At 41.9% G+C, this 27755-nt stretch overlaps 1 protein-coding gene and 1 non-coding gene across 2 annotated transcripts in view; one reads left to right on the plus strand and one right to left on the minus strand.

The window, feature by feature from the left end:
- Positions 1–10792: 10792 nt before the first annotated feature.
- The window catches only part of MCUB (mitochondrial calcium uniporter dominant negative subunit beta), a 108698-nt gene continuing 91735 nt past the window's right edge, over positions 10793–27755 (plus strand). The window contains exon 1 of the mRNA XM_036277957.1: positions 10793–10819. The gene's annotated coding sequence lies outside the window, so the exon portion shown is untranslated. The remainder of the gene's footprint in view (positions 10820–27755) is intronic.
- On the minus strand, positions 11764–11867 carry LOC118622714. Its single transcript, XR_004958116.1, has one exon. It is a non-coding gene; the product is annotated as a small nucleolar RNA U13 (small nucleolar RNA).

Consider the following 27755-nt stretch of genomic DNA (forward strand, 5'->3'; position numbering starts at 1 on the left):
GGAAGATCAGGTGGTTAGGTGATGTCAGAAGAGTTAGGCAGGTCCTGCCACTTGGGCTCCATGGTTGGTGTGCACACGAGACCTGGCTCCCTGTGCTTTATTTGGTCACTGGGGGGCAGGTTTCCAGTGGGGAGCCGTGGAAGGAGATGTAGAACAGGCTCGGGTGCGCGCCTGCCACCTCAACTGGGGACACACGAGGCCTCTGTGTCCTGCCCTCAGAACATTTTTTTCAATTGTTTTTTTTATCCTCACCCGAGGACATTTTTCCATTTTTTGTTCAGATAGAGCAGGAGGGAGAGAGAGGAAGAGAGAGAAACATAGATGTGAAAGGGACACATCGAGTGGTTGCCACCCGCACGACCCAACCAGGACCGGGGACAAACTGCAACCGAGTTAGTTACATGCCCTTAGTGGGAACCGAACCTGGGTCTGTCTGGACCGCAGGCCGACGCTCTACCGCTGAGCCGAACTGGCCAGGGCTCTCCCTGGATCTTTTTGTTGTTAATCCTCACCAGAGAATATTTCTTCCATTGATTTTTTTTTTTTTTTTTTTTTTTTTAAGAGTGGAAGGAAGGGAGGGAGGGGAAGAGAGGGGAGGAGAGAGAGAGAAATGTCGATGTGATAGAGATACACTGATGAGTTACGTCCTTTACACCCTGGAACCTGCAACCTGGACACAAACGGCAACCCAGGTACGTGCCCTTGACTGAGTATCCGACCCACAAGCAGGCACTCTAACCACTGAACTAGGGCTGCGAGGGCCACTCCACGGGATCTTCAAGCAGAAAGCCTTCCATGCTTCTCGGAACCACTGCTAAACAGGGAAAACTCCACATGTGCCTTTCAGCCATACAAGTGAATCTTTCAAAACACTGAAACATCTACAGCTCTAGTTTTCTTAGTGACAATCACAACAAAACCATCAACAACTCCAGCTTCCTCACTCTCAAAAAATGTGACAGTCACAACCTTTGCACCCATAGCAACATCTAAAATGACAACACCAGGGGCCTCAACAAATGATTTCCACTACCTTAAAGTCTACACCCAACATAACAAGTGTTTCACAAAACACATCCCAGATGTCAGTATCCACAATGACCACAACCCACAGTAGTTCAGTGACATCTATTTTTTCATCAGTAACAATCATAGCAACTATAAAGAATCAAAATTTGATATTGGCAGCTTTGTGGACAGTAATGCATTAACACTGGGAATTTTTCTGTTCTTATCGGAGGCAAAATGTACATTGATGAACATGATGCAGTCATTTAAGGACATCCAAGGACCAGTGGAAAGAAGGTAGATGCAACTCTATCAATTAGTTTAAGACAGGATTCTTTTTTAAAAAATAGTATAAACAGGCCATACATATAATGTACACTATATTATAAAAATATGTAAAAATTTCTCATGATTACTAAAAGTAAAAAGGGTTTGGTATGGGTTTTTAATGAGCGTTTGGAGCATACAGTTACTGTGATGGTTATATTCATTTTTTAAAACTACGTAGTAAGATGAGTCCTGTCCCATTTTCTTGTGGCGTTGGTCACGGGGACCAGTAATTGGAAGATTCATCAGGGAGGGCCACCTGCGCGTGTAATGAAGGAGCTTGCCACAGCACTCAGATATTCAAGTGTTTCTTCAGAAAGCATCAGTATTTTATGTTTTAAAGTTTAGTACTTGATTTACAGACAAAAGGCAACCCCCACCATCCAAGAAAATGAAGAAAAGAAAACCAGAAACAATACCTGGACTGAGCCCTGTTAGCCAGTGGAGAGCCTGTGTTTTATTAATAACTTTTTTCAAGTTTTCAATGGCAGTTGACATAATTACCTTTGTTTTCCCTTTGTACTTTCAGTAAATTGCAATGTTTAACCTGATAATGTTTTAAAGACTTAGCTTTGCCCTGGCTCGTTTGGCTCAGCCATAGAGCATCGGCCTGTGGACCAATGAGTCACGGGTTCGATTTCGGTCAAGGGCACGTACCTCAGTTGCGGTTCGTCTCCGGCCCTGGTCGGGTTGTGTGGGAAGCAACCAATTGATGTGGCTCTATCATGTCAATGTTTCTCTCTCTCTTTCTCCCTCCCACTCTATCTGATGATAAATAGAAAAGTATCCTCAGATAAGGAATAAAAAAAAAAGACTTAGTTTTAGTAATTAATAATAAGTTAGTTTGTTTGCTACTATGAGAATATGGTCACCACTGGAAATTGCTTTATTTCAAAATCAGCTATTAATTATACATTTAGTGAATTTTTTTTTTATGTTATCCTCACCTGAGGACATTTTCCTTTTTTCTTTTTTTTTTTTTAATCCTCACCTGAGGATATTTTTCCATTTTTTGTACAGATAGACTGGGAGGGAGAGAGAGAGAGAAACATCGACGTGAAGGGACACATCGAGTGGCTGCCACCCGCACGACCAACCAGGGCCGGGGACAAACTGCAACCGAAGTACGTGCCCTTAGCGGGAACCGAACCCGGGTCTCTCTGGACCGCAGGCCGACGCTCTAACCGCTGAGCCAAACTGGCCAGGGCCATTTTTCTATTTTTTGTTCAGATAGAGTGGGAGGGAGGGAGAGGAAGAGAGAGAAAGAGAGAAACATCGACGTGAAAGGGACACATCGAGTGGCTGCCACCCGCACGACCAACCAGGGCCGGGAACAAACTGCAACCGAGGTACATGCCCTTAGCGGGAACCGAACCCGGGTCTCTCTGGACCACAGGCTGATGCTCTAACCACTGAGCAAAACCGGCCAGGGCCAGTTAGTGAATATTTTAAGAGACATAGAGCTGCTTTCAATATCTAGGAATGTTTAATGTAGTGAAAACACACATCACTTGAAAAGAAAGCCCTCTTTATGATTTCCAAAACAATGTTTAGTACTCTGTATAGTCAAAACTATCAACGAGTGCTTGTTTGTCTAGCCAAGGATTGTGGAGCTCCTTCAAGCTACTACACCGACAGGGTACAAATGCTGCATTTTCTGCAGTGTTGATTTTATTCAAAAACTTGGGCAAAAAGCATTTTTATACTAAATCATCATTGTATTTTGGAATACATTCATATGAAGTTTTAAAACAGGAATAGTTAAGAACAGGAAACTTCCTGCTTCCTTATTTGGATATTCTCCAGACCCCTCTTCCTCCCCTGCTGAAGGGGAGGCACTTTCAGATGTATTATGTTAATAGAGAGAAAAGCACAGTTGTTGTAAGGACAAAAGTATTAGCCAACATATTTTCAGTTTATATTCCAGCACCCAGAACTCAGGGTCAGGTTTTAATGAAAGAGGTATTTAGTCATACAAAATATTAAGAAACTATTTCTATCTTTGATTGCTCAAAGTAAATCACACCAAGTTCTAATCATCTAAAAATGGGCTAAGATGTTATAATAAACATGCACCTACATTTAATAGGAATGAAAAGTAACTTTTGTGATCAGCATTTGGTTTACAGAGAATATTATATATGAAGAAAGTTTATATAAAAGGATCATCTCTACTCTCTGTGCATTATAGTGAATTGATGTGATGAATATGGATAAAAACTATCCAAGATGTGAGTGTGACAGGATGTAGGTGACACATGCAGTGTGGAGGAAATAGTATGAAACACATGTGTTTACATTAGTTTAAAAAACATGTGGGCTGATACTTAGTTGTCAGTTACTAAGCCCTAACTGGTCTTTCTATTGCTTTTATATCTCTGTGAAATATACTTAAAGGCATATTTTATAGTAATGGGGGCCTTTTACATTTAAGTTGTTTTTGTCCCCTGAATTCTTAATATTTCAGTACTTCAACTGAGTCAGAATTTTGTAGACAGGCCTGAAATTATCTCGGAGTACTTGTTTCTTTAGCACTTTAAGATATAAAAACCACTTTTTAAGTATTAAATGTCATTATATGCCTTTAACGTTTCCTGTGTCTTGGGTTTGAAATAATTTACTTATGTCTTTTCTGTGTGTATAAGTTTATAACTTATTCCTTTTATATACTGGTACTTCAATACAGTCATTTTGGTTTCTTTGTTTATTTTTGGTTATGTGCAGAAAATGGAGGGAAATGGGTTTGCAAACCAGTATTTTGCTTTGGAGCACATTTCCTAAGCATAAATTTATCTTCCTAATTATGTTTACATATGCAAATGTTCAATTGTTTGCATTCCTAGAGAGTGTTTATTCAAATATAAAAGCAAACCAGATGTATATCTATTAGGCAGAATCCAATCAATGATTTGAAATTTTCCTTGGATAATCCATAAAATGAATTATTTATTTATTTATTTATTTATCCTCACCCGAGGACATTTTTCCATTTTTTGTTCAGATAGAGTGGGAGGGAGAGAGAGGAACAGAGAGAGAGAGAAACATCGATGTGAAGGGACACATCGAGTGGCTGCCACGCGCACGACCAACCAGGGCCGGGAACAAACTGCAACCGAGGTACGTGCCCTTAGTGGGAACCGAACCCGGGTCTCTCCGGACCGCAGGCCGACGCTCTAACCAATGAGCCAAACCGGCCAGGGCTAAAATGAATAATTTAAACAGATAAACAAGAGTTGGAGTACATTACAGTGATAATTTTGTATTTTTTCAGAAAAAAATTTAAAGCAAATTTCTCTTTTTTTTATTATAATGACCAATTTTTGGTACTTAATTGTTCCTGAGATCTATTTTTAGAATAAAATTTTGTTCTCTGAGAACAAAAAAAAAGAAGAGATAGACAATGTAAGGTCAAGACTAAAACCTTGGGTCATAGTTATATAATTCCAGGCTCGAATTCTGACTATATGATCTTAGATAAATTACTTAATCTACTAAAATACAACTTTTTCATCTTTAATAGGGAACTAATAATATCCTGTAAGGTTTTTGCAATGATTAAACAAGAAACTCACAGGCAGATTCAGGTTTTATGGAGCCTGAGGCTTATATAATTTGGGGGACTCTCTTTAAGAAAAATAATTTTAAAAATCAGAAATACTGCTTTGGCTGGTTTGGCTCAGGGGTTAGAGCGTTGGCCTGCGGTCCAGAGAGACCCAGGTTTGGTTCCCGTTAAGGGCATGTACCTTGGTTGCAGTTTGTCCCCAGCCCTGGTTGGGTCGTGCGGGAGGCAGCTACTCAATGTGTCCCTTTCACGTCGATGTCTCTCTCTGTCTCTCTGTGTCTCTGTCTCTCTGTGTCTCTCTCTCTCTCTCTCTTTCTCTCTCTCTCTCTTCCTCTCTCCCTCTCTCCCTCCCGCTCTATCTGAACAAAAAGTGGAAAAATGTCCTCAGGTAAGGATAAAAATAAATAAATAAAAATTAGAAATACAAAATTTACATGGTAATATTTATTTAAAGTGAGAAAATAAGTCATAAATGACAAATTTTATAAAAGCTCAAAGCCATAAAAGTAAAATATTTCTAAAAATTGGTTGTCCTGCCCTGGCTGGTTTGGCTCAGTGGTTGGTTAGAGCGTCGGCCCATGGGCCAATGAGTCTTGGGTTCGATTCTGGTCAAGGGCATGTACCTCAGTTGCAGTTCATCCCCAGCCCTGGTCAGGATCATGCGGAAGGCAACCAGTCGCGGTGTCCCTCTCACGTGGATGTTTCTCTCCTTTTTTCTCTCCCTCCCACTCTATCTAAAGATAAATAGAAAAATATCCTCAGGTGAGGATTTAAAAAAAAATCGGTTGCCCCTACACATCATTGTGATATTTTCCCTGACAGTTTCTTGACTATGTTCCCTTTAATTGCCTTTTCATAGGACAACAGTTTTGTAATACTTTCTACAGAGAAAATAGAATAGATAATTATCTTAAAATGGTGAAAACTTCCATCAAGTATTTTTCATATATAAGTGGTAATATTTGGAAGAATATGCTGCAGACTGGCTCCTGGGTCCATTCATTTCGAATGTCACTTATCACTAGCCACATACTTCTGGTAACTTGGGGGTCTGCAAACTGCTGCAAGAGAACCTCTGGCCACCGCAGATCAAAAGGGCTTACTGGGGACACTCTGTCCACACGGTGGCCCAGCACATATAGGTCTTTTTGGTGCACAACAAACTTCACCACAATGTATGGGAACCTTGGTGAGACAACAATTACCCAGTGTGAGCTAAATTCATAAATACAACTTACTGCTCTAGCCAGGTGGCTTGGTTGGAGCGTGGTCCCCTGCACCAAAAAGGCTGCAGGTTTGATTTCCCATTGGGGTACGTGCCTGAGTTGCAGTTGGATCCCTGGTAGGCGCTTTCCAGGGGCAGCCAATTGATGTGCTCTCTCCCTCAAGTCAGTGGAGTGAGGATTAAAAATAAAAAAATAATAATATAATAAATACAACTTATATATGGTACATTTGTAATGCATACATATTACACATATACAGCCTTTGAACGTTTGAATCTCTGCTCTCTTGAGGAAAATAAACAGCTTTATTGAGGTATACTTTACATTCATAAATTTTACTCATTTAAAGTGTACAATCAAATGATTTTTAGCAAATTTACAGACTTATGCAGCAATCACCACAATCCAATTTAAAACATTTCCATCACCTCCAAAGTTTCCTCATGCACATTTATGGCACTCCCAATTGCACCCCTAGCCTCGGGCGATTACTAATCTACTTTCCATCTCTATAGATTTGCCTTTTCTGGATATTTTCTATAAATGGAATCACACTAGTTGTTTTAAAGGCCCTTCCTGTACTTATTTTTCATTTCTCTTCAGTCCTGAGGTCTCTAATGCTTTCCCTAGAGCATTCGACACAAGCACTTCCTGTCTTTGCACATTGTTTTCCTTCCTATCTGTAACCAGAGCTCCTGGACTCTTTCTCAGTCACATCATTTTTAAGCTGTTCTTGCAATATCTCTTCCTTTCCATTAGCATAATTTTATTACTGATTCTTGACTGAGTCTCTAATGTAAAGCAGGTACTATGCTAGGCACTCTGACACAAAGATCAATAAAGCTGAGCACCTGACCTGCGTTTACAATCTAGCTGAAGAGCCAAACACAAGTGCAAATAAACAAAATGTGACACATGCTACCCACCAGGCAGGTAGTAAGTGCTATGGAATAGTTTGGAGAGAGAATAGCATTTATTGAGGAATTATGTGTCGGCAAAGTTGATTTAGCTTAAGCTCTTCATGTGTTCCAAGCCTCTTCCAAGGCAGTTGGAGGGGGTGTTCCTAGCCATGTGTTCACTTGGTAATATGTTTTTGTAATATTTCTAAAAGTAAGATATTTTAACTGAAATCAGTTAAGACCATGATCTCTTTCCTGTGCAACCATTCCCCTGGCACACCCACCCATGTATCAGGTGGCTGAGAGTCCATGGCTGTTTTCAAGATCCAGCAAAGAGTATGTTGAGTCAGAGATATATTTAGTTGAGTTTAGTGGGTTATTGTATGTGGCTCACTGTCATTTTCAGTATTATTAAGTTATCGGTAGCCATGCCCATGTAGAAATGGCTTCCAAGGATACTCCTATCACCTGCTGGACCAACTTACCCAGTGTTGTCATCCGAAAGTGCAGGGCCAGAGATTGGACTGCAATATGAATGTGACATACAGCACCAAGTTACCAGAAGTATGTGGCTAGTAACAAAGAAATTACATTAGAAATGAATGGACCCAGAAGCTAGTCTGTGGAATATTCTTTCAAATATTGCTGCTCAAATATGAAAAACATTTGATGGGAGTTTTCCAAAATTTAAGAACAAGTGTAAGAATTGACACAGCATTACCAATAATGAGGTTATAAAGCTTAGAAACACTTCTCTAATCTATCAGTGACATAAAAAAAAAAAAAAAATCAACATGCCCAAGAAAAAACAGTTATCTTTTCTATTCTCTCTATAGAAAATAGCACAAAATTGTTGTACTATGGAAAGGCAATTAAAGGAAATGTAGACAAAAATAGTCATTAATAAAAAGTATTGCCCTGGCCAGGTAGCGTGGTTGGTTGGAGCACTGTCCAATATGCCAGGGTTGCAGGTTTGATCCCAGGTCAGGGCACATACAAGAACCAACCAGTGAATGCACAGGTACCTGAAACAATGGATCAATCTTTCTCTTTCTCTCTCTCCCTTCCTCGCTCTCTAAAATGAATCAATAAAAAAAAAATTTAAGTATCACAGTGATGTGTAGGGGCAGATTCTGTCCTCCAAAAAATGGACATTTTCTCCTCCCTTTCTTCATTTCCATCCTAATAGAATACTTTTCTTTCTCCTCCCAAACCCCAGCTCTATCAAGGTATGATGGCATGATTTTTCACAACTTAGTTATTCAACACCTCTATCACCTCACATAGTTAACTTTTTTTTGGGGGGGGGGAGTGTAGTAAGTACAGTTAAGATATACTCTCTTACCACATTTTAAGTATATTTTACAGTATTTTTAACTATAGTCACAGTGCTCTACATCAAATCCCCAGGATTTATTCATCTTAAAACAAAGTTTGTGTTCTTTGACCAACCTTTCCCCATTTTCCCCACTTCCCAGGCTCTGAAAACCACCGTTCTACCTCTGGTTCTATGAATTTGACTTTTTTTAGGTTCCACGTAAATGTAAGATCATATAGCACTTGCCTTTCTCTGTCTGACTTATTTCACTTAGCATAATGTCCTCCAGGTTCACCCATGTTGTCACAAATGGTAGGATTTTCTTCTTTTTTATGGCTGAATAATATTCCATTGTATATATGAATATATACAATAGTATATAATATAATTAGATTGAAGACTTTTTGTTTATAAATATATTTTATAAAGTACTTTTTTGTTTATAAAGTATGCTTATAAAGTACTGTAAAATATACTTAATAATGAGCATATACAACATGTAATAGACATGGTTATATATCACATTTTCTTTAACCACTCTTCCCTCCATGGACACTTAGGTTGTTTCCATATCTTGACTACTAGAGAACCCTGTACACTGTTGGTGGAAATGTAAGTTGTTGGAAAACAGTATGGAGGTTCTTCAAAAAATTAAAAATAGGTCTACTATAGATTCAGCAATCCCACTACTGGGTATATATACAAAAGAATGAAATCAGTATCTCAAAAAGGTATCTATTACTCCCATTGTTCGGTGCAGAATTATTCACAACAGCCAACACAAAACTTCTTTCAATGGGAGCACTAGTTAATAGAAGGAAAGAACTTAAGTAAGTTGAATGCGTCATTATCTGCCTGGGGCAATTGTATTCTGAAAGGCAAATATGTTCCTGGCCTGGTAGCTCAATTGGTTAGAGCTTCCTCCAGATATGCCAAAGCTGTGGGTTTGATCTCTGGTTAGGGAACATACAAGAAGCAACCAATTAATGCATAAATAAGTGGAACAACTTGATGTTTCTCTCTCTCTCTCTCTCTCTCTCTGTCTCTAAAAATCAATTAAACAAAATAAGTGCAAATGCTAGTTAACACATGTGAATCTGTCTTTGATGTTGGCCAAGTTTTTCCTATCATAGAAATCTCCATCTTTTTTCAATAAAGAAGGAAATCATCATCAGGATTTGCCACTTGTTGCATTGTTTGCCAGCGTTGACTCATTAACTCAAGCCTGTGAAAGATTTAGCCAATAAAAATACGGGATCCCCTGTTAAATTTGAATTACAGATAAATAAAAATATCCCAAATATTTCCTATTTTAAAAAAGGGAGTAAGTGTGACCCATGCAATATTTGGGACATACACTAAAAAAAAGAAAGTATAAGCTGTTGATCTGAAATTTGAATATAACCAGGCCTCCCGTATTTTATCTAACAATTTATTGTAAGTAAACTATGTGATAGCTTAGATTAGGTTGCTCTTAATTGGACGGGGGTGGGGCGAGCGCCTTCCCTCCTGGACCATTGAGAATGAAGTCCGTGTCCAGGTGATCTGGTGAACAGGGCTGCTCTGGACCTGTACCCCAGAGAACTGCAGGGGCACAGGACACTTTTGGGCAGCTTTAGAAGATAAGGCCACTAGGTTGCTCTTAAATGGTTGTTTATTTGTCTTTATAAACAAAAAGTCTTCAATCTAATCCAAACATTAGAAGTCCCAGTTCCTTTGCTTCTTCCATTAAAAGCGTGCTTCAAAAGAGAAGGCAATTGGGCTGTGGGACTGTCCCAAAGAGCTCGGGGGGGGGGGGTGGGGGGCACGGTCTGGCGGGTGGTAGACCCAGGCAGAGCGGGCCTGGGGCGGACGGTCGGGTCGACCCCGCGCTCACCAGCAGCAGAGGCCCGGCCATCGCAGCCCCAGCACAGCCTCGGCGGATCCTCTCTGTTCCGGGGCCCAACTTCAAGAGAGACGCCTGGCGCCCCTTCCCGCTCCCCCGCGCCGGGGATGAAGAAGGCCGCCCCTAGGGCACAAGCGCCGGGACGAAAGCGGCTCGGACCTCAAGCGCTCTCGGGTGCGAGCGGCGGCTGTCGCTCCCAGCGGGGCTTGGGCGGAGGAGGGGAGGCCGCGGGCAGCGCAGCCCTCGGACCCTGCGCTGCGTTGGGCGCTTCGCTCGCGCGCGCTCTCCCCGCACCCCACTTTTTTTTTTTTTTTTTTTGGTCGGAGGAGAGAAAGCAGTCTCGCGCCGGGATGTGTGCACAGACGAGAAGTGGAAGAGGGGCACACCCTCCTCCAGCCCGCCCAGCCTGCGCGGGGCGGGGAGCGGGCGGCGCGGGGCGAGGCGGGGCGCCCACGCTGACGAGGCCGGCGGAGCTGGAGGGAGCCCCGCGCCGGCAGGATGATGCTCCTGAGGGGCTCCCGGTCGTGGCGCCCGCGCTGGCCGCCGACACCCAGCACCCCGGGCCGAGCGGGACCGCGGTCGCCGACGCCCCAGGTAAGACCGCCGGTTCCACTGCGGGGGCCGGGGGCGGCGGTTGGAAAAGTTTGTGGGGGGCAGTTCTGTGGCGTGGAAGCCGAGCGGCCGGGAAGTTCACTTCGTTCCCACGCGCGGGGGGACCGACAGTGGCCGCCGCGCCGCAGACGTAGGGCCGGGGGCGCGCCCGGAGCCGATGGCAGGAAAGGCCAGGGGCGGGGGGCGCGCGGGCCAGCGCCTCCGCCCGGTTGGGGTGCGGGGGCCCGGGGCTGCGGCCGGGGAACGGCACGATACCCCGGGAGGCGGGTTCTCCGGAGGAACTTTCCAGAGCCCCGCGCCCCGGCTCGGTGGTCGGCGCCCGAGGGGCTGATGGGTCGACGGAGCCCGCGGACTGACTGCCCGAGAGCGGCTGTCGCGGGAGCTGACAGCTCCCTGCAGGGACCGCGAGCCCTCCCCTCCCGGGAACAGGGAGGAGTAACTCGCGTGTTCCGAGAGCGAGCCGGAGACGCGCGAGCGGGTGCGGGAGTAACAGTTGGCCCGAGCCCGGGGCCCCGTGCCTGCGTGGCCCACGGCTCGGGGGAGGCGGGGAGGGGATGCGCCCCGAGGCCCGCGAAGCCGGGGCCGCTGCGGTGTCTGCGGGGCGGGGGCCCGACCTCCGCGCGCCGGGGACACAGCCTTGCAGAGAGCCCTCGGGGGTGTGGATCGGAAGGGCGTAATTTCTGGGTTTTCGTTTGCCCCCCTCCCCTCCACGTTAGATCAGTTTCCGATTGTTGAAGAGAAAAATGGGTTGGTTTATTGTTTGTTTTTAATCTTTTAGCTGTGCCGTTTGAAAGAAGAGCAGAAAATCAGCAATGCCATTTTCTTGTCACTTTCACTTCCTGTTTATTTTTTTTCCCTCCAACTCCCTCAGGGCCTCAGAGTTCGAATCGATGCGAGAAATAGTTAAATGCATTTTTTTTTTTCCACGTTAGACGGGTAATGTGCCGATGTGGTAATAAGGTTTGAGGGAGGCACATCTCACACAAGAGCGTAAACACCTAACCACCACGCTTAGGAACTACAAAAGGATCCTTTTTTCTTTTTAAAATATTTTTTCTTTACTGATTTTTAGAGAGAGAGGAAGGAAGAGGGAGAGAGAGAGAGAGAAACATGGATGAGAGACTGGCCGCCTCCTGCACGCCCCCCACTGGGGATGGGCCCACACCTGGGCATGTGCCCTGACTGGGAATCCAAACCGCCACCTCTTGGTGCCTGGGTGGACTCTCACCCAACTGAGGCACACTGGCCCGGCCAAAAGGATCTTAAATGCAGTTTTTAAATGCCTTCCCTAAATGTTTGAAAGAGTGAGGAAGGGTATCATGTTACTAATATCTGAGAAAAGGGGCTAGCTCCTTAAAAAATAAAATGGTGGATTTAATGGAGTAGCTGGGGGAGAGAGGCTGTTCCCACTTTGTAAACTGTACTTTTATAAGTGTAGCCCTTTACAAAGATATACCAAACAGTAAAATGACACAGTACAAGGAACACCCTTCACCATACACTATTTAAACATAAATGAAGGATTCCATTTTTTATAAAATCTGACATTTTGAGTAGAATTTTTATGGAACCCAAGACTGGCTGCCCTTTCTCAAATGATCAGCTCTGAGCCCTTTTTCCAGATTACCCACCTGATACTATATCCAGGGTGGCACCACTGCATATCCCAGCAGGGCTGTAGATGCTCTTTTAAAAGTAGAAAATCATACAGTGGGCCTAATCTAGGGGTACAGTGCTTAGTACTCTGCCCCTAGGTAATCATTTAAAGAAGCCTTACATTCAACTGTCCATGCTATTAAGTCAATTTGCTGAACTTCAGAAGTGGAAATACTTTCATCATTTTGTCTAATAAAAGACTCCCCCCCCGCCCCCAGGGCTAAAGCCAAGCCTGTGAATTTGCTTCTTTATATGCCTCTTTGAAATTGTACCATGAAGAAACTGACCAAAATATCCTGACTGCTTAGGAGTTTTAGCTAGGACTACTAAAACATTTCCTGCAAATCAGATTGACTGGCTGTAGGGAAGTTTTCATTCTAAAGTCTCACTGTTTTGTGGTTGCCCCATTTGATATGAAAAGTCCTGTGGCTAAAGATAAGTATTATTTCTATACATTCTTGCCACAAACATTGAGAACCCCTAGAGACTATGAAAACAGCAGGGGGGAGAAAAGACCAGTGATATTTGCAACCTGGCAGCTTGCAATGATTTGTCATTAATAGTACCTCAAGTGAGTATTCTCGATTGTATTTGGCCTTTTCTTAAATTATGACTGTGCCTCATAGGAATTTAGTAACTTTGAAAAATATATAATTTTCATCCTTATATGGTAGGTCATTGTTTTATGGGGAAAAAAGTTTATTGATGTTAGTGTAGCAGAATTGTATTTTGAAGAACACATTGCACCTGAAGCCCAAGAGAGCAGGAACATGTATTACCTTTGGCCAAGGCTGGCCTGGTGTCCATGGTCACGTTTTGGTGGCAGCATCTCTGCTTGTCAGCACTTTGGCTGGAACGGTTGTCAGGGCAATCTGTGGCTCCTGCTGGCCTCTCCATACTCCAGGACTCAGCTTTGAGTGATTGTGGCACCTGGTAAATTATCTCCTAAACAGAAAGCACTGGGCCTAATTGCACCTTTCTTAATTTCAGTTTTTGCTCCTTAGTTTGAGAAACTCCCTGATATGATTTCAAGCCTCCAATGAAACATTTGAGTTTCTACGTAAGCTGTGTTTAAACTTAAAAAAAAAAAAAAGTCAGGTGTACTTTGCAGAAAAGTTTATGTATTGAGTATGCCTTTTTAAACTTCTAGAAACAAAGCATGTACCTGTTTTAATCCCACCACCAACTGTTAATTTAGAAATTGTTTTCATCTTTTGAATTTCATAGACATATCATTTTTGTTTGACACTTCCTACCATTCTACCTAGTGTTTGTAACTGGCACATTGTATTCCCTCTTCTGAGGAGGGTGATTGGTTGTTGATGCTGTGGTCTCAAAGTCATTTTAGACAGGTTTGTCTGTTAAATATTAAACATTACCAACCTCCCAGCACTTAGGTATTAATACTGGGTTTTGATTTTGTTTTAAGTTTTACTATTTATTGCAATTAAACAGTATTAGTGCTGTTTTTGCAGCAAGCTCTAAGCTAGGAAATTATTTTGTATCTTGGCAGATAAGTATTTGTTGAATGAGGTGCGTATGAAAGTAAGGTAGAAAGCCTGAGGCTAATATTAGTTGATCTAATAGCTATGTAAACTAAATGTGTTTACATCATAGAATAGAAATGAACCGTTTAGTTAGTTGGTGTTAGACTAATTGGGACATCCTGGTGCTGAACTGGCCCTGCTTCCACTTAGCACTGTGAGTTTAGCCAAGTCATTCAGACTATTTGTGCCTGTTTTGAAAATAAAGGGACTTGATAAAAAATGCAACTAAACTACAGAACAACCATCATTCAGAACCACCTGAAATCTAGCTGAACAGATGTCCTACAGCTAAGGATATAAAGAAGAAGCCACGTCGAGACTGGTAGGAGGAGTGGAGATGTGGAACCAGCTGGTTCCACACCTCTGTGTGGTGGATACAAATTGGGAGGGATAACTCGGCTGCAGAAGTCCCCCCCTGAGAAGTGAGGGATCCCAGACCCACAACAACCCGTCCAGCCCAGAGTTCCAGTGCCAGGAAGAGAAGCCTGTATAACCTCTGGCTGTAAAAACCAGCCGGGATTGTGGCTGAGTGAGACAGAGGGCTTCTGGAATATGCATTTACTCACAACTCACCCCCTTTGAGTTCTAGCGCTCGGGCAGCAGCTCAGAAGGCACCAGGGACACATGAGGAGGAACTAAAGTGTCTTTCTCCCAGACAAGTGCTGGCAGAGGCCATTGTTTTCTTTTCTTTGCCCTTCTCCCGCAGAACCAACAGGTGGGTGCCATATCAGAGTCTCCATCAACCTGGTTATCGTGCGTGGTTTGCCCTGCCCTGGTGACTCCCCGAGACCCTATTCCACCAATTTTCAGGTCCACCCAAGCTGTTTCCAGTGGCTTTTCCATAGGAACGGCCTGTCTTGGCTCATGCTTCAGACTTTCCTAAAATCTCTCAAACAAGCAGCATCTATCCTTGGCATGCCCATACCTCTTGCTAAGTGGCCCCAGGCCCAGCACTAGTGACAGCCGGCCTGGGTTCATAGCTTGGCCTCTTCCAGCACAAGTAGCAGCCATCTGTAGATTGCTTTGTAGCTCATGCTGGATGGCCCCAGGCAGAACACAGGCAGTGGTTGGCCTTTGCCTCTACCTCCCAGGAGACCCCAGAGCCAGGGCACCCAGAGGACAGCTTCAGAGCATATCAAAACACCTCCTAACCACCTCTACAAGTGACACTGAAGGTACCAATTCAGTGGGCACCAGAGCCCCATTGTAGTAAGTCCTATTCTGTGAGATGAGCCCCTACACAGATGATCCTGCACAGCTGATCCTCCACAGTGGACTCAGCCAATACTTGCAGCTGATTGGCCTGGGGGAATATCCCTCCAATTGATGTGCCAATAGCAATTAAGGCTCAACTACACAGGAGGATGTACACAGCCCACACAGGGTGGGGTGCGGGAGTATAGTGGAGTGCCCAGCTCTGATGAGCAGGGAGGATGTGCCACAGGACACCTACTACATTAGTCACTGTACCAAGCTCAGGAGACATAGTACCTCTACCTTAATACATAGAAACAAACACAGGAAGTCTGCCAAAATGAGAACACAAAGAAACATGTCTTAAATGAAAGAACAGAACAAAACTCCAGAAAAAGAACTAAACAAAATGGAGACAAGCAATCTACTAGATGCAGAGTTCGAAACACTGGTTATAAGGATGCTCAATGAACTTAGGGGAAGAGTAGATGAATTTAGAACTTCAACAACATAAAAAAAGACATGGAAACCATAAAAAAGAACCAGTCGGAAATGAAGGGTACACTAACTGAAAAAATAAGAATTTATAGGGAATCAACAGTAGTGTAGATAAAGCCAAGAATCAAAAGAGTGATTTGGAATATAAAGAAGGAAAAAACACCCAATCAAAACAGCAAAAAGAAAAAAAAATGAGGATAGTGTAAGGAGCCTCTGGGACAACTCCTAGTATACCAACATTGCATCATGGGTGTGCCAGAAGGAGAAAAGAGAAAGAAATTTAAAAGTGATTTAAAAAAAATAATGATGGAGCCCTGGAAGGGTTGACTCAGCAGTTAGATTGTTGGCTTCTGGACAAACGAGTGGCAGGTTCAATTCCAGTCAAGGGCACGTACCTCGGTTGCGGTTCATCCCGAGCCTTGGTTGGGTTCGTGCAGGAGGCAGCTAGTCGATGTGTCATTTTCACATCGATGTTTGTCTCTCCCTCTCTCTCCCTCTTTCACTCTCCCTCCCTCTCACTGTATCAGAAGATAAATAGAAAAATATCCTCAGGTGAAAATTAAAAAATAATAATAATGTTGGAAAACTTCCCTTTCTGGTGAAGGAAATAGACATACAAGTCCAGTAAGCTCAGAGAGCCCCCAACAAGATGAACCCAAAGAGGCCCAAACTAAGACACATCATAATTAAATTGCAAAAGGTTAAAGACAATGAGAGAGAATCTTAAATGCAGCAAGAGAAAAGCAGTTAGTTACCTACAAGGGAACTCCCATAAGACTGTCGACTGATTTCTCAACAGAGACTTTATATGCCAGAAAGAATTGGCAAGAAGTATTCAGAGTGATGAAAAGCAAGATTTATAACCAGGATTACTCAACCTATCAAAGCTATCATTTAGAATCAAAGAACAGATAAAGAGCTTCCAAGACAAGAAAATAATTAAAGGAGTTCACCACCACCAAACCAATATTACATAAAATGTTAAAGAGTTCTTTAAAAGAAAAGAAAAAAAAAACATCAAAACTATAAACAGTAAATAGCAATGAATACATATTTACCAACAATTGAATATAAAAGAACAAAAACACAATAAATAAACAAGCAGAACAGAAACAGATTCATAAATACAGAGAACATTTTGATGGTTGCCATATGGGAGGGGGGTGGGGATTGGGTGAAAAAGGTGAAGGGATTGAGAAGTACAAATAGGTAGTAATGGAGTAGTCATGGGGATGTAAAGAATAGCATAGGAAATGTAGTCAATAATATTCTAATAACTGTGTATGGTGTCAGATGGGTGCAAGATTTATCAGAATGATCACTTAGTATGTTATGTCTAATCACCTGGGGTGTACACCTGAAACTAATATAATGTGTGTAATTGTAATTGAACAATAAAAAAAATGATTAAAAAAAGAAAACAAAGGGGCTTGTTTAATCTGTCTCAAAAGCCCTTTCCATGTCTAAAATTGCTATTTTGTTATTTTACCAGGGGGTATAAATATACCATTAAATACAATATTGTCAGTGTCAGAATGGTTCTCTTCATAGTTGAAAAATACTCTTTTATGATCTTAGGCAATCAGAAGAGGGGCAGTTTTATCTAGTGGTTGTAATAACATTTCCCTTTCAACAGAAATAGAAATTTATTTGATGGGGTGAGCATGTCATAATAGAATAGATTTAATCTCTAATACTCCATTCTGTCATTATCAGTGTTTTTATTTGTGAAATGTTGCTTATTCAAAGGCATCTAGCATTAAAACCCTAAAACCACTATGTAATGGACATCTTGAGCTAATCTATAGGCTATAAACCAATGGATAATAAAACAGCATTCTCTCAAACATATTCTAGAAGTATCTTTTTTTAATCCTCTTTAATTCACCACAGTATTAATTTTCCTGTTTTTTTGTTGTTTTTTTTTTATCCTCACCCGAGGACATTCTTCCATTTTTTGTTTAGGTAGAGTGGGAGGGAGAGAGAGGAACAGAGAGAGAGAGAAACATCGATGTGAAAGGGACACATCGAGTGGCTGCCACCCGCACACAACCGACCAGGGCCAGGGACAAACTGCAACCGACGTATGTGCCCTTAGCGGAAACTGAACCCGGGTCTCTCTGGACCGAAGGCCGACGCTCTAACCACTGAGCCAAACAGGCCAGGGCTAATTTTCCTGGGTTTTAAAACATACCAGCTCTCTGTTCTCTGAGCTGTGTATTTAGACTGTGAAGTAGGGGACCCTCACCCAAATGTTTTCACTGAATTTGCTACATTGGCATTCCTTCTAAGATACAGCCCTATGAAGCATGGTAGTCAATGAAAAGGTGCCCATTTAAAGGACCCATGGGATAAATTTCTGTGTAGTAGTAGAATTGTTAAGTTTCTCCTGAGCAGATGCAAGGTTTATTATCCAGGTAGTGACGTGTATAGTAAATGGGGTTCTCTCTCTGCACTTGCTGCTGGGAAGATTAAGGGTCATATTTTAGACCTACCTTCTAAAAAATGTGAAAGACCTTATGATATGCATTTTATGTATTTGCCACACTCCTGGTTTCATCTCTCTACCTTCATTGTTTCCTCCATTTGTGCCGTCGTCCATTTTTCTGTGATTATGTTTTAATGGGGAAAAGTGATACAGAAGATTGTAAGACATTTTTAAAATCAACTCTTCAGTGTTTGAACAAGTATATTCTAAGTAGTTATTTGTTAAAATGTGGCAAACCAATCTCTTTCTTGTTCGGGCAGTTTCCTTTGTGTTTTGTCCTTAAAAAGTGCCAAATATTGATCATATAGAATTGAATTGCTGTAAGAATTTAATGTTGATGCTGTCTCTCTCAAAGAAATGTGGTACTGAAGTTGTTTACTCATTTTTTTTTATTACTTTCACCTGCCCTAAATCTTCCTGTTACTTTACTACCTCTACTATTCCCACGTGAGTTAAAGTGTAGTTTGAGACAACTACCAAGACCTGTAAATCTTTTTATTTTGAGAATTTCCTATTTTATTAACTCCAAGTGGTGTTATTTGATTTCAGGTGAATTTTACCTTAGCTACAGGTTCATCAAAAAGGGACTAGAAAAACCCTGGCCGGTTTGGCTCAGCGGTTAGAGCGTCGGCCTGTGGTACAGAGAGACCCGGGTTCGGTTCCCGCTGAGGGCACGTACCTCGGTTGCAGTTTGTCCCCGGCCCTGGTTGGTCGTGCGGGTGGCAACCACTCGATGTGTCCCTTCACATTGATGTTTCTCTCTCTCTCTCCCTCCCGCTCTGTCTGAACAAAAAATGCAAAAATATCCTCGGGTGAGGATAAAAAAAAAATTAAAAAAAAAAAAAAAAAAGGGACTAGAAAGCATTGTAGTCTGATCTTTCATTTGGCAGCTCTTTTGGGGATAATTACATTTCTGCCTAGGATTTACAATATTGGTGAGAAATGGTGTATGAAATATGCACTATAAACAAAGTCCACTGAAGAGAATTTCTCTGAATACATTTGAGGGTAAGAAATAGGAAACAGTGAAAAGAAAGGCAAGAGATGGAACTAGAGTTGAAATATCTATAGCCTGTGAGCAGAAACAAAAAGTGACATAAAACACTAAACCTCATATCAAGAAACCAACAGATGTACAAAGCTATATTGTCTCAAACTTTAGGGAGGAAAGTCTTCAAGGTTGACAAGGGTCAGCCCACAGTGTGAGTTCTACCTGAGGGTCTTAAGATACTAAGATTGAGTAGATAGTTTGGTTTGTACTACTGCTTTGGGCACAGGCAGTAATCCAATTATATTCAACTCCACTGAGAACTCTGAACTATTTGGTTGTGGTAGGAGGATTTTTATAATGAATGCATTGCTCAAATCACAGTTCTGGGACCTAAAGATGAATTAGCTCATTTTCAGTCTCGTAGGCATAACAGTAAATAACAAAAGTCCTAAACCTGATTGGGGAAGGAAGAAGGTATCATTCTTTTTAACAAATTGCTGTTATTTTTCTGAGAGAGAGAGAGAGAGAGACTGCACGCATGTTTATGTCATATTTGGCTGCCTTTTTTTGCTAAACATTTTGTTTGTTTTTGGTATAGCATTTCCTTCATAGGCTGAGTAGGATATTTAAAGAGGGGTTTTTAAAAGGCCTTGATAAATAACTGCTCTTTCTGCCAGTAATGCAGCTAGAATACAGCATGCATTTTTATTAGAGAGACTGACAGTAATGTGACCAGAAACCTGGAAAAAAATTAGTTTTAGAAAATGTTTCACTAACAGATAAACATAGCATTGGCTAACTAAACCCTTGGTAGAGGATATTTGTTAACAGCATTTTATAATCTGATAACTCATTTCTGCAACTCTGCTTTGGGACTGTTTCAGATAATGTATAATAAAGCAATTTTTACTTTTCAAGAGAAAGTATGATTTCTTTTGACCTTGTAAATGCCCTGTTTGGGGTTTTCTATTAGCAAAATGAGGTAAACAAGCTTTAAAATAAGCTGCAGTTGATTCTGAAATTATATTCTGCTCTCATCTTTCCAGTCACACTTTCTGTTTCATGCTTATGCAGCTCACAGTCAGTCATGCTGGACTAATACCTCTTCCTGTAGCTGGTCATGAATTTTTACCTATTCCTCTTAGTGTTTATGGTGTTCCCAGACGACATCATCTCTCTTCCAGCACCCTCTTGAATTCTGTTCTTGCTCCAAGACTGAGTTCCAATACCTACTCACCCTCACCCCACCCCACCCCACCCTAGTTTTGATGAGGTCTCTGTAGGATTCTGCCAGCAGAATTAATTACATGTTCTTCACTCCCACAACACTTACAGCACTTACCTCATTCTGCCATGTACTGTAGTTAGTTGTGCTCCAGTGATTTTCCCACCTGGATTCTCCCAGCACTCTGTGGTCAGAACTTGTTCTCTTCTTCTCTGATGGCCTCTGTCCTGCCACAGTAGGTACACAATAAGAGCTTCTTAGGTAGAGGAATGAATGAATGAATGGATGATGAAGAACCAAGTATTGTGTAGACTTCCTTAATGGTGTGTTCCCTTCAGGTCTTACCTTCTCAATTTCCTCTTCTCCTGATCTAGCCAAGGGATCACCTGGAGCATTTTTATCTACTTTTTATGATATGAACCTTGAATAATCGGAGGTTTTTAAAAAGTTAACCAAAATAATCTTCATACGTATTGTATTTTCTATTGAAAGAAAGGAGTAATCTTAAATCATATTTTGGTTAATTGCTTTATTTCCACATCAGGATTTTTGAAAGACATAATTAACGTAATGATACAAATTCTGTAAGGACAGTCTGTTGGATGAGTCTTTTCTTGACTGTTTTAAAGTGTGGTGTTGATTTCTGATGATTACATGGAAAGGCAGCCCTTGTCTTTAGAGAAGTTAGGGCTTCTCTAAATGGGATTATCAGAGTATTAGATGATATTGGTTTTAGATTTATGAAGTGCTGTAATTGCCAGATACTATCTGTGTTAGTACTAAAAGCTTAATCATTAAAATTTAAATAATTTAGAACATTAATTTTAAAATCAATCATAAAAATGTTTAATTGTAAGATATAACTTCTGGGCAAAATACAAAATGATCCTTTTAGAAAATAAACCCCCTAAAGGAAAAATAAATTTTGATTAGGAAACATGCAGGTTTTTCCCTATAATAATGCCTCTGTTACCATCCAGCAGCGGAGCGTGGAGTGGCCATCAGTGAAACGACCATCCATTGGTCCTCCAGCACTCAGGAGTGGGTTAAGGGAGTCCCTTAAGAAGGGTGTACAGTAAAATTTGTTGAATACTATCGAATGGTCAAATACTGGCAAGGTGACCCTGTATAGAGGTTGGCATTCACTTGTTTTACTTATACAGCCTAAAATCTGAGGTCTTTGAAGGTGAATAGGGACTTTTTGTTACTCTAGAAGGTTCATGCAGGGACCATGGCCACTGGCCAATATTTCAAGACTTTTAGGGCAAATTGGATAAGCAGGATGGTAATGGAGGTTCCGGCTGCTACCTGAGCCTTTGCTACTTACTACTTGTGCTGCTACCACCCTCCCCAACGCCAGAGCTGGTTCTGGCTTGATTCCTAGAAATGTTTTAACTAAAGTTTGACTTTTCTTTCCCCTATCCTGATTAAGATGGTCTATTCTCATGCTTTTGGTCTTCCACAGCTAAGTCCTAGTCTGTGATGCTTTAATTGCCCATATTTTTCTTGCCCCAAGAGTGGGTTTTGCCTCTTCTTATATATAAGAGAAAGTTTATTTAGAAAGTCACAGAGGTAGACATGAGCCATAGAAGAAATGGGCTTAGGAAACAAGTTACAGAAGCAAAAGAAGGGCCCTTGGATCTTAGAAAAGAAAGCCAAGGAGAAGGCACCTGAGGGGAGGGAATGGGGAACGGTGCCAGAGTGCACCGTGGAGAGAGCCAGGCAGGGTCCTTGTCTTTTTTTTTCTTTTCCCAGAGTATTTATTAAAATAAGTGCCCCTAGGATAGAAGCAGCAGCAGGAGAGAGACTGGGGTGGGGGTGGGAGGCTGCTTTGTCTCCTTAGAAACATGGGAAAGAAATGAGCCAAGGCAGGGCTGCTGTCAGACAATGGAGCCTTGGAGACAGGTTCCGGGGGTTAGCCCCAGAGGAGCTACCGATGCCCGTTGCTCCCAGGGTTGCAAGTCTCATGGGATCCTTAGAGTTGAGGAGATGCACACTGTGGATGAATAAGAGGGGAAAGGGAAAGGCACTGGCTAGGGCTCGAAGGGTCCTCAGTCTTGAGAGTATTTATGTGGAGGTCTTGGGGAGGAACCCAATAGAATATTAATCAGTTTTCCAGATGTGTCCTTTCAAGGTTGTGGTCTCCACTGATTGGTCAGCACCAGGGGGTCATTAGTTAGTGCAGCTAGCTGGTCCTGATGTCAGCCATGGCGCCATTTGTCTGGTTTTGCTGCTTCTTTGGGCCTGGAGCTGGGGTTTGCCTTTTGTCTAAGAACTAAGATCTCAGTGGAGGAGTTTTGGTGGCTTATGCTAAGTCTGAAAGCTGGCTTTCAGTTGGCTCATGAGGGTCAAATAAATATCAGAGACAGTAAATACTAAAAGAATTTAGAAAAAGAGCATTATCATATATTGAAGAGTTGAGAAGAGGGAGATTTCAACTAAGCTCTGAGAGCAGGCCAAGGGTTTAGCAGACATATCTGAGTAGGAAGAATGGGCATAAGCACAAATAGTGGAATCTGGGTGTCTAGTAAGAACTCATCAGTCTGATCCGGCTGCACGAAGTATTCCCTGTGCAGTGTGGTCCTTCATCTGATTTAGATTAGAGTTTTAGATAGTCATCATCTAAATCTTATAGGAGTTAGGTTTACTGAATTAAACTCTGTCACAGACTGCTAACCTGCAAAGCATTGTTTCCAGAAAAAACAAATTCTGTGTTTTTATCAGTTTGAAGAATTCTTGGCTAAGCTACACCAAATTAAATGGGTTTCTTTACTACAAACTTTGGGGAACTTTACTTTGCTAATGGGCATTGGGACAGTCTGAGAGTGAGAAAGAGGTTGATAACAGACCTCTTTTTTTTTCTCCCCCTTTATTGATTTTAGAGAGAGAGGAAGGGAGAGGGACAGAGATACAGAAATATTGATGAGAGAGAACATTGATTGGCCATCTCCTGCATGCCCCCCACTGAGGATTTGGCCCACAACCTGTGCATGTGCCCTGACTGGGAATGGAACCCATGACCTCTTGGTGCATGGGTCAGTGCTCAACCACTGACCCACACTGGCCGGGTGATCACAGACCTTTTTTATTCTGCAGCATTCCTAATAATTTATCCCAGAATAGTGGTCCACAGAATTCAGTTTGGGAAGCATTACATTAACAGATTAGATTGGGATGGATTATGTTGAAAGATACATGAAATCCTGTTACTTTCTAGCCTAAGTTTCTCAGGCATAACTAATATTGCCCCCTGGCTCTCATATTGGACCATTCCTAAATGCTACATTCTTTAGCCTTCTTTGCAGCCTGCAGGTGACCAAGTTCTGGATATCCTATCCTACATGATATAGAAGTGCAAATGCTAGTATGCATTCTTAGTTAGGAACCTGATTTCTCTCTTCTACAGACCTTTTCTCCCTCCCATGGACTGGAATGCATATGTGGAAGGGATGAGTCCCTGGACCTTGATGGGGCATTCAACCCTCTAGGCGATGGTGGAACTACTAGATAGAAGGGCCCTAGATCTCTGGACAACCTGAATGTCATCTTACTTGCCCTTCACTGCCTACCTGTTAGAAAAGCAGATATATCCCTTATTTGAGTCCCATGTATTTTCAGGTCTTTTTATTTTATTTATTTATTAATTGAGTGAGTGATTGATTTGAGAGAGAGAGAAAGAGGAACATCAATGAGAGAGAACATCGATTGGCTGCCTCCTGCATGCCCCCCACTGGGGATTTGGCCCACAACCTGGGCATGTGTCCTGACCGGGAATCAAACTGGCAACCTCTTAGTGCATGGGTCGACACTCATCCACTGAGCTACACTGGCTGGGCTAGTTCTCTTTTTAAAAAGAAAAAGATTTTTAAATTGATTTTTTGAGAGATAAAGAGGGAGAGAGAGAGAGAAACATGCATGTGAGAGGGAAATGTTAATCATCTGCCTCTACATACCCCCTACAGGGGATGGAGCCCACAACCCAGACATGTACCCAGACCAGGAGTCAAACTGCAACCTTTTGGTGCATGAGCCCAACCAACTGAGCCGCACCAGCCAGGGAATAGGTCACTCTTTTAAAGCAGCTAGGCTTGTGCCTTATTTTGTCACATGGAGGACCAGCCCAAGCAGGCATCTCTGAACAGAGAGATTAAAGTGGAAGAACAGAGACATTCTGAGATGGATGCCATTGGAGGCTCTCAGAAAGCAATACTACCGAAACCACGTGCACAAAATAGAATAGCAACCAATGTGTGGATGTAATGTGCTTTATAGAGCACAACAGTTTACCTCGTGCTATCTCTACCTGTCACCCACCAGTTCTATTCCAAGTTAAAGTCTAGTTTTGAATTTACCACTTCCATAAATAAACCCTTTCCTGATTACTAGATAGAAACCGTATTTCCTTCCTATGTCTGTCTATAGTTCACTCATTTTGCTTCTCATTTGGTACTTGTATACTTTCTTGTTTCAGGGCGTTTTGTGTTTCTATCTTATCAGCATGCCTGCCTCCCCCATGAATACTTTCTTTCTCTATACGTTGTAACTCCTAGAGAGCAGGTCTTTTCTATTTGGGGGCATATTATGTCTTTGTGTTTCTCATTTTGCCAGTACAGCTGCTTATAGTGGTGCTAACTGATGAGGTGTAAGAAGATAGCTGCCATTGTCTTTATAAGAGATGATGTTGGTCTAGACCAGGTGCTGGTAAATGTCTCCTGGAAAGGTCCAGGTAGTAAACATGTTTGGCTTTGCAGGCTATGGTCTCGGTCACTACTACTCACCTATTTAATGCTAAAGCAGTTGTAGACAATACAGAAATGAATGGGCATGTCTGTGTTCAAGAAACTTGATTTACAAACATGTCAGTAGGCCAGATTTGGCTCATAGGCCGTAGTTTGCAACCCCTAGTCTGTAGACTCTGTACCAAGATTTTGGCAGTAGTAATAGACTCTGTTCCAGAAGATGAATCTGGTCCTGGCAATCCAGGGTATGTAGAGTGGCATGAGAAGTGAATACATGAATAAGGACCAATCACGAAATCTTGGTTGATGTACATGCAGCTGGAATAACAAGAACTGGTACAGTGGAAAACAAGTGGTAGAATATGAAGGTGTATCAGGATTTCAGCAGATTAGGTTTGTGCCTAATCACTGGGCCACAGTGCCCGGCAGGTATGAAAGAAGGAAGAGAATGGGAAGGCAGGGACTGAGCCACACCAGCCACTCATTAGTGTAATGAGTTGCTGCCCAAAGTCAGAGGAATACTTGGAACCCGTGCTGAGTTCTGAGTACTACAGAAGTGACATGGCGGTGTGAGGGGAAGACTCGGGTAAGGAATATTCAAGAGGCAGTCACTGGCATAGGCATTTACTGCACTAGGTTTATTTCTCTTTGGAATTATCATTAAATCATGGTACCATTTGTTGTTCATCTGAACCCAGCATTAAAACTTAGTATATATATATGTTTTCTTTCCCTTTTCCTTTCCCAAACCTTTTCTTTTTAATGAGTTTTCTGTTACTTCTGTTGGTTAGAGTAAACTGTCACTGAAACAAAAGACCCAACAATAATTAAGCTTCCATGTTCTTCAGAGCGTGTTTTCTCTCTCAGGAAGTGGTTCTGGGTGAACTTTTCAGGTCAGCAGTAACTGCTCCACACATCATTCAGAAACCTAAGCTGACCAGGTCTTCCATCCCCTTCAACATGTGGCTTCCAAAGTCAAAAGAGCACAGCATATATTTTTTTAGGCTTGCAAGGTATTATGGGCAAGACTTGAAAGTATCACCTAACTCTTGTGCTCATGTTCCACTGAATATGTCATTGACTATGTCAGATGGGCACAGTTAACCACAAGGGCTGGGAGATGGAGTGCTGGCTGGGAGCCAGGTTCCAGCTAAAACTTGATTACTGTAGAAGAGGGGAGAATGGATTTTAGTGGAATTTAGCTGTTTCTGCCTCAGGACCTTTGGCCAGAAACAGAACAGTATTGCTTTTTTCATGAGCACTGAATTTCCAAGGCTCCATTGAGCTTCGTTTATATGCTCCGTAGCCATAGATAATTGGGGAACAGGAAGACTTCATTTCTTTCTGGAAAACTTACAAAGGAAATGGTGGAAATGCAGCATTTTTAATTTGGGTTGGAATAGGAACATTTGACATTTTGTTGAGTTCATTATAAGCTGCCCTCCGGGCTGTCACTTAATGGGAAGGGCTGTGGTCTCACCTGTACACTCCAAGCTAAGAAAGAGAGAGAAATAAATTCTAATGCTTCAGCTAGAATTTGAAGCCAGAATTCAAGTTTATGCAATGACAACTGATAAGGAGGAGAAGTGTCACTGAGAGAAGATGCTGACGATACGGTTTCAGGAAAGGAGTTCCTTTAGAGGAATTGTAGTGATTAATAGATAAAGGTGCAAAGTAGAAGTTTAAAAAAGTATCATACATATCTAGTATGTGAATTTAGTGGCATTTTCTAGGTTAGCCTGTTATAAATATGGCCTAAAAAAGGAAATCTTATATTGATACGTAGGGTGCTTGAAAGATGCTGTGACTTAGGAAAAAAATATGCCGTAGTATATAACATAATACTGAGACTAATCCACTGTAGTTCAGGGTATATGCACAAAGAGATTTATTAATATGACCTTGTATAATGTCTCTTTATCACATAATTTACTTAATCACATCCTTTTGGCTTATACACAGGCTTTTAAATTTTAATTTATCAGGTTTGGATATCAGCATTGATCAGTCTTAAATGCATAACTTTGATATATTAGAAATTTTTTTCTTCCCATTGCTTTTTATGTACTTCAGTATAATTATTGTTTTAGATAATGAAATGGATAGATTACCATAAATACATTCCTTGAACTTGGACACTATAAGTGATAGTCCATGAAACATAAATAAGACTTTAATAAAAAAGTCCAATAGCACAATAGGAAATATATGTAATTGGAAATATATAATAAGATCACTGATACAAATGTATTATGGTATTATGAACTGTGCCTGTGCCTGGCCTGGCAAGGTCAAACATAAAAGATCATGCTAGGTCCCATGGAACTGTCTTTTTCTGGAGGCTTATGATTAACTGCAGCGGATTAACCTGGCCTCGGTAAGCTGGTCACCATTGCTGTAAAAGTAGACCAGTGGAGCAATGCTAGAAGAAGGCAAAGTTTCTCTTAATGAAGAAAAGAGTAGGATGAGTAAATCCCAGCTTGGAAGTTAGTCAAAGGATTTAGGAGTTCAGAAGCCACCTCAGGTGATCCACAAGCCACCTATGAACACCGGGTTTCCAGAACACCAGTGGCTCCTGAC

This window comes from Molossus molossus, unplaced genomic scaffold (assembly GCF_014108415.1).
Source record: "Molossus molossus isolate mMolMol1 unplaced genomic scaffold, mMolMol1.p scaffold_m16_p_1, whole genome shotgun sequence".
Taxonomy (NCBI): Eukaryota; Metazoa; Chordata; class Mammalia; order Chiroptera; family Molossidae; genus Molossus; species Molossus molossus.